Here is an 8,571-nt window from a genome sequence, read left to right as displayed (position 1 = left end):
TTTGATTGTTTTATATTTGATTTTGCAGTAGAGGCCAAGATGCATGATAACCAACATGGATGGAAGCAAAAAAGTTGAAATCGGAAGCATATAGAAGAGAAGTGTGGTTAACAACGTTCCTGATAAGTCGTTAGCCCTGTGATATGTTATCAGCTTCATCATCAGCCTTAGACAGAGAATGGACCTCAACTAAAATTTGTGATGACATTTCCTGATAAGTCTTCAAAGAGTTGATAAGCCGTTAGAGTCGCCGTCGGCCTTAGAAAGAAAATATGAGCTGAGGTGGAGAAGTGAGGACATTGTCTGATATGTCTTCAGATTTTTGATAAGTCATCATGATTCATGCTCAGCCTTTAGCAGGAAGTCGAAAAACTAAAGAGGGAGCTGACGACATTTGTAATAAGTTGTCAGACTCCTAATAAGGTGTCACGAATATCGTCAACTGTCTGAGAAATTATGGAACTCTGTGATTTTGTTTCCATAATTAGGATGAAGTATTCAAAGCATATGTTAGGGTTTTCTAATTATAAAAGAAGGCTGAACATATCCGGAGGCAGAACATATCGGTTGATACTCGAGTTCTGAATATAATTTTGGAACACACGTATTTTTTTATTTTACTCTCTAGTTTCTTGGCTTGAAAAACAATTAACTTTGAAGAGATTTTCATCAATATTTTGGGATTTCTATTGTGTTCTAATTTGAGAATCACTAGTTATTATTCATCTTGTGGTAAGTTAATCATTAAAATTATAATACGTCTAGTTGTTTTGCTTATTACATTATGAGTGCCTAAATCCCTTTAACTCGAATTAGGGGATCTATGGGTTAGGTCTTAGTAATTTTTCTAAGTGTTCAAGATTCTAAAGGTAATAGGACTCCTTGATAATTTTGAGGTTTTAGTTATTGTCTATTGGTTGCAAACGGTAGATAGAACCTACTTTGATTTGCTTGAGATAAGAAATCAACTATCGTAGGAAGTGAATTATTGATAGAGACTTGGAAGCTACCAACCTTCCATTTAATAATTGACGTTGTAACACGGTTAATTAACTTGAGGTGAAGTCTGGTCAGTGAATATAAATTCTCTAAGTCCAAGAGGATTAGGTATTTAATTGCTTAAGTAGGTCGAGAGACATTTAGGCATAACTTTGAGAAAGACAATCTGTTGTTCCTACCTATCGTGAGAATCTTGAATCACCATTAGCTTCTGTCAAGTACAAAAACCCATAGTGAACAAAATTCTAGTTTTCCATAAACTCTTGATTACGAACACTGAAACTAAAGTGACCAACAATTATTTGCTAAATTCTCATAACCCCCATTTTATCTTTTTGTATTATTTGTTTGAATTTAACTTGTACCTTTAGTTTCTAACTAATTTAATCTCCATCACATTGTTCCCTGTGGGATTCGACACCAACCTAGTTGGGTTATATATTGACAACGATTGCTTACATCCTCACATGAGAGGTGTAGTTTGAGCGTTATCAAAAATGACGCCGTTGTTGGGGATTGTCTTATAGTCCCCATTTATTTGAGCATTTTCATTTATTTTTAGTTTTCTTTTATTTCTTGTGTTTGGTAGATTTTTATTTTAGTTTACTTATTACTATGGCATCGTGGAATAAAAATGAGCTTGGTGGTTGGAAATCTTATCTTTATGATCCATGTCGATATTGTGATGGACCTTACTTTTGGCAAGGTTGTAGATATGCTCTCCGGAGAGAGATGTGTGCACCATTTCTATCCTACCAGGAGTATTATTGTTCTTTATGTGGTGGTAAATATGGACATTGGAGTGATTGCCCAAATGCCCCCTCCCCCTATTGCGCTAACACAAATTCTAGTTCTTTATATGAGTTTGATAGATCTTATGGTCAAGAAAAGGAAGAACGAAGAACTGGGAAGAGTGGCATTAAAGCTATGTTTTAATGAATATTGGATCTCTAGAAAGAAACGTATGATATCATATATGATATGTGTCAAGACTTAAATCCAATCATTTATGAGGAGATGGATATAAATGTCAATCATTCAAAACAATCTTCTATATTATGTTTAGATGATATCTTGTCTATGGAATCATTTAAAATAATAGAAGAGTGTGAAGATGAGGAGCAAGAATCCTATATTAATGTTGAGCTTGATGTTAACCAACCCTCAGTGACTTCCCAACCAACCAAACCAACCATGAGAAATGATGCCAAGATTGAGGACATGGTGCTAGAGGCAAATAAGAAAACAAAGAAAATCTCTAATAAATACTCTAGTCCAATTCGAAGTGAAGATGCCGAGAAGGTAAATAAAAGTGAGTGTGTAGTAGATAGTGTAAATTTTGAAGTAGAATTGATTGGGACTTATTCAAAGAACTTTTCTACATTATGTTTAGATGATATCTTATATGTGGAATCATTTAAAATAGTAGAAGAGTGTGAAGATGAGGAAAAAGAATCCTATATTCTTGATTTTGCATTAGACAAGCAACATAAAAACACACCTCACTTTAAGGCCGAGTGGTTTACCACGCTCAATCCATTACTCGACTTCTTAATTATTTACTACCCCCGTATGATCGAGGCAAGAAGATGGACTCTAAGTTGGGGGTGAAATTCATATCCTCAAGGTGGAGGAAAAAACTGAGTTGGGTCATGCCGCGATATTAAATCAGGTGCTGCTTGGGAGGAAACCCAAGGTATTTTGTTGTTTATATTCATATTATGTGATTGAAATCAGATCTTCACAGCCATGGTGCCACAGGTATGTTTCTAACTCTCTTGTTTTGGTTTGATGCATTGGATACATAGCATGATTTTAAGTTGAGGGTGGGGCTACTTGTGGATATTGATGTCCTCTTGGGGTTTTTGTTGTCGTGCCTCTTTTCCCCGGAGTGTTGTTCCTAGTAGAGCTGGCATGCTTAGGCATATTGTGATTTATTGTAAAATATTGTAGTTCACTAGGAAAAATACAAGTACCTCAGGCAGTTAACATGTTTTTGTTAATTTTTGAACACCTCTCCAATGGTCTGTTTTATAATTGTGTGATATTCATTTATGTGTGACCACTATGCATCTTGTTATGGATTTAGTACTAGTGACATGATAACCATTGCTAAACAACTGCATGAACCGAATGGGTAGTAGCTTGTGATGTACCTTTGTGCCATGTGTGTGTGAGATACTACCTAGTTCCTGTTGTGTGTTAAATCTAGAACTTGCCCGGTTAGTCTAGCCTTGGTTTTAGGATAGCGATTAGGAAAGGATCATAGGCCGTTGTTGATATTAGTCCAGTTTTTGCCTAATGACCTTCCTTGTATGTAGAATATCCCTTGATCCCTTCTTTGAGCCTGATTATCCTATTTTTTATATGACACCTATCACTTTCCAGTGTATATCATAATGAACCTATTTTGGCCCTGGTCCTCCTTGGACATTGTGCACCTTGAATTAGGAAAATAGTCTAAGTTGAGGGTGGCTATCATGGGGTGTGTGATGCAAAATGAATAGGAAGAAAGCTAGAGTGAAAGAAAAGAATAAAAAGTTGGGTGCGGTAGAAAAGAGCAAGAAAAAAAAGTTGTGAAAAAGAAAAAGTGATCGTAGAAAAACCGCATCCATCCTGAATAAGTGTGATCAAGAAAAGAGAAGAATAGAAAAAGGCTAATGAGTGAAACCCCAAAAAGCTAATGTAGTGTCCAGGAGGCTTAGTCACTTTAAATATCTTCGAGTATTATACCTTCCCCTAGCCTACATTACAAGCTAAAGAGACAACCTATAGTAATCCTAGCTGACCTGTCTGATGATTTGGGTAATGAAAATAAGGGCAAGCCTATGGTATTTGACATACATTGATAGGAACTTCATTTTGATAGTGAGTGTCTTGTGATTGTCCTCATGGTTATATATGTTATGTCTGATATGAGAAAAGCAGGATTTGTTTGTAGTGAGGGCACACTGGTTACATTGCTAGTTACTGACTTGTTTGGATAGTGTAAACTTGATGCATGCATGGTTGTGTTGCTGAGTTGGTACCATATATTGATTCCTATGTGTTGCATTGGTGTTATTCAATAATATACACAGTTGTTCTTGAATTGACTCACCTTGGAGATGGTGAAGATGTTTGAGATGATATAGATGATTGACTACCAAATGTACTTTGTATTCTCTTAGTTGTGTTTGAGTTACTTGAGGAAAAATAATTATTTTAAGTTGAGGGTGTTGATGAGTGAGCTGATGCTAACACATTTGAGGCTTTTAACTTAGAATAATTAAAAAGTCTTAAGCAACTTTTGTTATTTTTGAGTTTTTTATCTTTGATTTTGTAGTAGAAGCTAAGATACTAGAGAACCAACAAGGATGGAAGCAAAAGAGTTGAAATTTGAAGCAAAAGAAGAGAAGTGTGGCTGAAAACATTCCTGATCAGTCGTAATCCCTATGATAAATTATCAACTTTATCGTCAGCCTTAGACAGAGAATGGACCTCAGCTGAAAGTTATGACGACATTTCCTAATAAGTCTTCAAAGAGTTGATAAGTCATCAGAGTCGCCGTCAGCCTTAGGCAGAACATGTGAGCTGAGGTGGAGAAGTGATGACATTGTCTGACATGTCATCACATTTCTGATAAGTCATCACGATTCATCATCAGCCTTAAGCAGGAAGTGCTAAAATTTAAGAGGGAGCTGGTGACATTTGTTATAAGTCGTTAGCCTCCTGATAAGGCGTCACGAATGGTGTCACCTATCTGAGAAATTATTGCACTCTATGATTTTATTTCCCTAATTAGGGTGAACTATTTAAAACATTGTTTAGGGTTTTCTAAGAAGTTCTGAACAACTTTTGGAGATAGGTATTTTGTTATTATTTTCTCTAGATTCTTGGCTTGAAAATAATTAACTTTGAAGAAATTTCCATCAATACTTTTGGGATTTCTATTGTGCTCTAATCTGATAATGACTATTTATTATTCATCTTGTGATAATTTTATCTTTCAAATTATGAATTCATCTAGTTTTTTCGATCATTACATCATGAGTGGCTAAACCCATCTAACCCAAATTATGGGATCTATGGATTAAGTTTTGGTAAGATGCTAAGTGTTTAAGATTCAAAAGGTAATAGGACTCCTTGATAATTCCAAGATTTTAATCATTGTCTATTGGTTGAAAACAATAGATAACACCTGCTTTGATTTGCTTAAGATAAGAAATCAAATACAGTAGGAAGTGAATTATTGAAAGGGACTTGGAAGAACTAAAATCTTCCATTTAATAATTGACGTTGTAACAAGGTTGATTAACCTGAGGTAAAGTCTGGTCAGTGAATATAAATTCCCTAAGTCCGAGAGGATTAGATAATTAAATGCTTAAGTAGGTTGAGAGACATTTAGGCATAACATCGATAAAGATAATCTGTTGTCCTATTTACTGCGAGAATCTTAAATCACTATTAGTATCTGTCAAGTACCAAAACCCATAGTGAACATAATTTTTATTTTCCATAAACTCTTGATTTACAAACACTGAAGCTAAAGTGACCAACAATTATTTGCTAATCTCTAAAACCCCCATTTTATCTTTTCGTATCATCTGTTTAAATTCAATTTGTAGCTATAGTTTTAAATTAGTTTAATTTCTACTCACATTGTTCCCTGTAGATTAAACCCTGACTCTAAAAGATGGCTAAATATATTGACGATGATCGCCTTGCACTAGATTGACATATAAGTTTAGCGTTATCACCCAACACTCAATAGAGGAGACAGTATGAAACAAATGTCTAAAAGATATGGAATAAACCCTAATACTTGGTATTTATATGAGACCAAAATTGGAGTTTTAAAATTCAAATTTGGAATTTCTGCTTCATGGTAGACGGGTCAAGCGACGGTTCATCGAAGGGCTGATTGTCCATCGGCTAGACCGTCACTGGACCTACAGTGCTTCCATTTTCTATTCCTGATCGACGAGTAGGGCGACGGTTCATCGAGGGGCTGGAGGTCCATCACCTGAACCATCGCATGACTTCCAGTGTTTCCTGATTTTGTTTCTTGGCGATGGTTAAGGTAGATGGTTTATCGCAGAGTCGACAGTTCATCTCCTAGACCATCGTAGTGTATCTAGATTCATTGTCTTCTGATTTTGGGTGACGGTTCAAGCCAAAGTTTCATTGTAAGGTCGACGGTCCATGGACTGAACCGTCAATGATCATTTTTCCGTTTCTTTGCCATCCAAATCATCCTTCACACAATTTTATCCTGAAATCACTAAAGTACACTGTTAAATTCAATAGTAGTTACTTGAAAACACATCATTATCCTAAGAAAAATACCTAAAATGTTCCTTCAAAAGCTGGAACATCAATGATTCACCCTACCTTTCATGTCAGTTTTCAGAAAAGGTATAAGAAAGATGCTGAAGACCCAGGCAGGAACAAGTCCAAGACGGCTCCTCCTTTGATTTTAAAGTAGTATAAAACCAAGGTGGTGAAGATACTTGATCATCGGGTCATGTGGAACAACAAAAACAATACCAAGATAGAATTCTTAATTCATTGGAAGGGCTCAAGCGAAGAAGATACTATTTGGGAGAAGGCTCAAAACTTGTGGTAGTTCGATAAGCAGATTGAGGCCTACCTCAAAACAACCTTGATGAGGGCATTGAGTTTAACTTGTGGGGGTGCATTGTTAGACCCCCAGTATAAGAAATGATGGCTGACAAGCCATGTTAACGTACACATTGTCCTTGACATGTGGTAAAGCAAGCAAAGTGATGTTGTGGTGGCTATAAGATAACAGGTAGATGATAATGACCAAAGTGAATGGAATGCTGGAAAGGCAAACTTGGGCACATGAGGCATTACAGGTGTATGACACCTATGCGGCCTTGTATCCAGGTAGTGAAAAAGACATGGTAGGTACTGGCATGACATTAACATTGGCATTGCATAGGTGAGGCATAGCACAAGCGATGCCATAACACTGGAGTGGGCATTTTCATGGTCAAGACAATGTCATGACATAGGCAGTGGCATGTCCTAGGCAGGGACATGGCCTAGATAGAAGTATGGCACGGGCACTAGCATAGCGCAGGTGCAGGCAACGACATGACACAGGCAAGACATGATGCTGAAAAGGCAAGGCATAGATGAGAAGCATGACAAGACAAACATTAAATGATCAAGTTTTGGAAAGCTAAAAATTGGCTAATTGGCTAAGTGTTAAACATTGGCAAAATTGGCTAACGGGATAAGACTGCCCATATGCTTGTCAAATAGGGCAGTTGCTACGTTTGAACTTTGAATGTTGTAAACATGTGTGATTTTAAAAATGTATTTGAATGCTTAGATCAGGTTGTTGAGTCATGTGATAAGCATGCAGCTATGTCCAATGATATGTTGCCAAGGTTTGTTGGTTGTAACTACTATAACTTTTTATTTCCAGCCTATATATAGTGTTGCTGGAAATCTTACAAGGTAGTGAGTGTTTTATATCTTTGTACAATTCATGTGACAATGCCCTTTTTAATTCTGAGAGACAATAAAAGGTTGGGAACTTGTTTCCTATAAATCTGTTGAGTGCTAAACATTTTTGCAGCCTTAGTCTATTTCACTTAGGCAGTGTCGTATATGTGTTGCTGAAGTTGCACAATGTGATGCGATTGCCAAGTAGTAGTGTTCTGAAAAAAAACCTCCCTGTATCACCTACAATAGTGGTGACAGGTGACAGAGAATATGGGTTTGATTTTGGAGAGAAAACCTGAGAAATGGCTACCACATCCAAGGAAGGCAGCAGGCGCACAAATTAACCAATCCTAACACGGGGATGTAGTGACAATAAATAACAATACTGGAATCAATGAGTATCGTAATAGGAATGAGTACAATCTAAATCCCTTAATGAGGATCCATTGGAAGGTAAGTTTGGTAACAACAGATGTAGTATTTTCAGCTCCAATAACATATGTTTAAGTTGTTGCAGTTACAAAACTTGTAGTTGGACTTTGGGATGGGTCAGCCAGTCCGCGTATGATGTGCACCAGTCATCTCATCCCTTGTGTCAGTGGCGTGCTTCGATGGGATCTATTCATTTTTTGAAAACAAAAATGACTCTCAGTAATAGATATATTGTCTCTCGCATCAATGAAGAACATAGCAAAATATGGTACTTAGTGTGAATTGTAAAATCTCGTGAACCATTGAGTCTTTGAATGAAAGTTGCGCCCGAAGCCATTAGGCCGAGGACACTTATGGATGGGCATCATACATCGTGTCACCCCCTTCACATTGAATCTCAATCATAGGGTGTGTTGTTATCACTGGACAGATACTAGCCTCCCATGCACCTCGAGCTCGTGGCTGGCCTAAATATGAGTCCACGTCAATAGACGTCACCGCACATTGAATGTGACGGGTGAAAGGAGATTAATAAAACTTTATAATTCCTGGGCATTAGGTATGCATCATAGGAACCTGACTTTGAGCAAGCCTAAATTGTGCTTTCCCCACGAATGAGATGGGAGATGGGTTAGGACATCGCTGCTCGAGCAGGGATCCAAACTAAGCACACATACTGAA

The 8,571-nt window shown here is 37.1% G+C and overlaps 1 pseudogene; it reads left to right on the top strand.

Annotated features, from left to right (window-relative positions):
- Nucleotides 1-8,101: 8,101 nt before the first annotated feature.
- On the top strand, nucleotides 8,102-8,257 carry LOC124899010 (annotated as a pseudogene).
- Nucleotides 8,258-8,571: the final 314 nt, after the last annotated feature.

The sequence above is a fragment of the Capsicum annuum genome, chromosome 5 (genome assembly GCF_002878395.1).
Source record: "Capsicum annuum cultivar UCD-10X-F1 chromosome 5, UCD10Xv1.1, whole genome shotgun sequence".
Lineage (NCBI taxonomy): Eukaryota > Viridiplantae > Streptophyta > Magnoliopsida > Solanales > Solanaceae > Capsicum > Capsicum annuum.
Note: the sequence above shows the minus strand (reverse complement) of the source record. Positions and strands in the feature narration are given on the sequence as shown.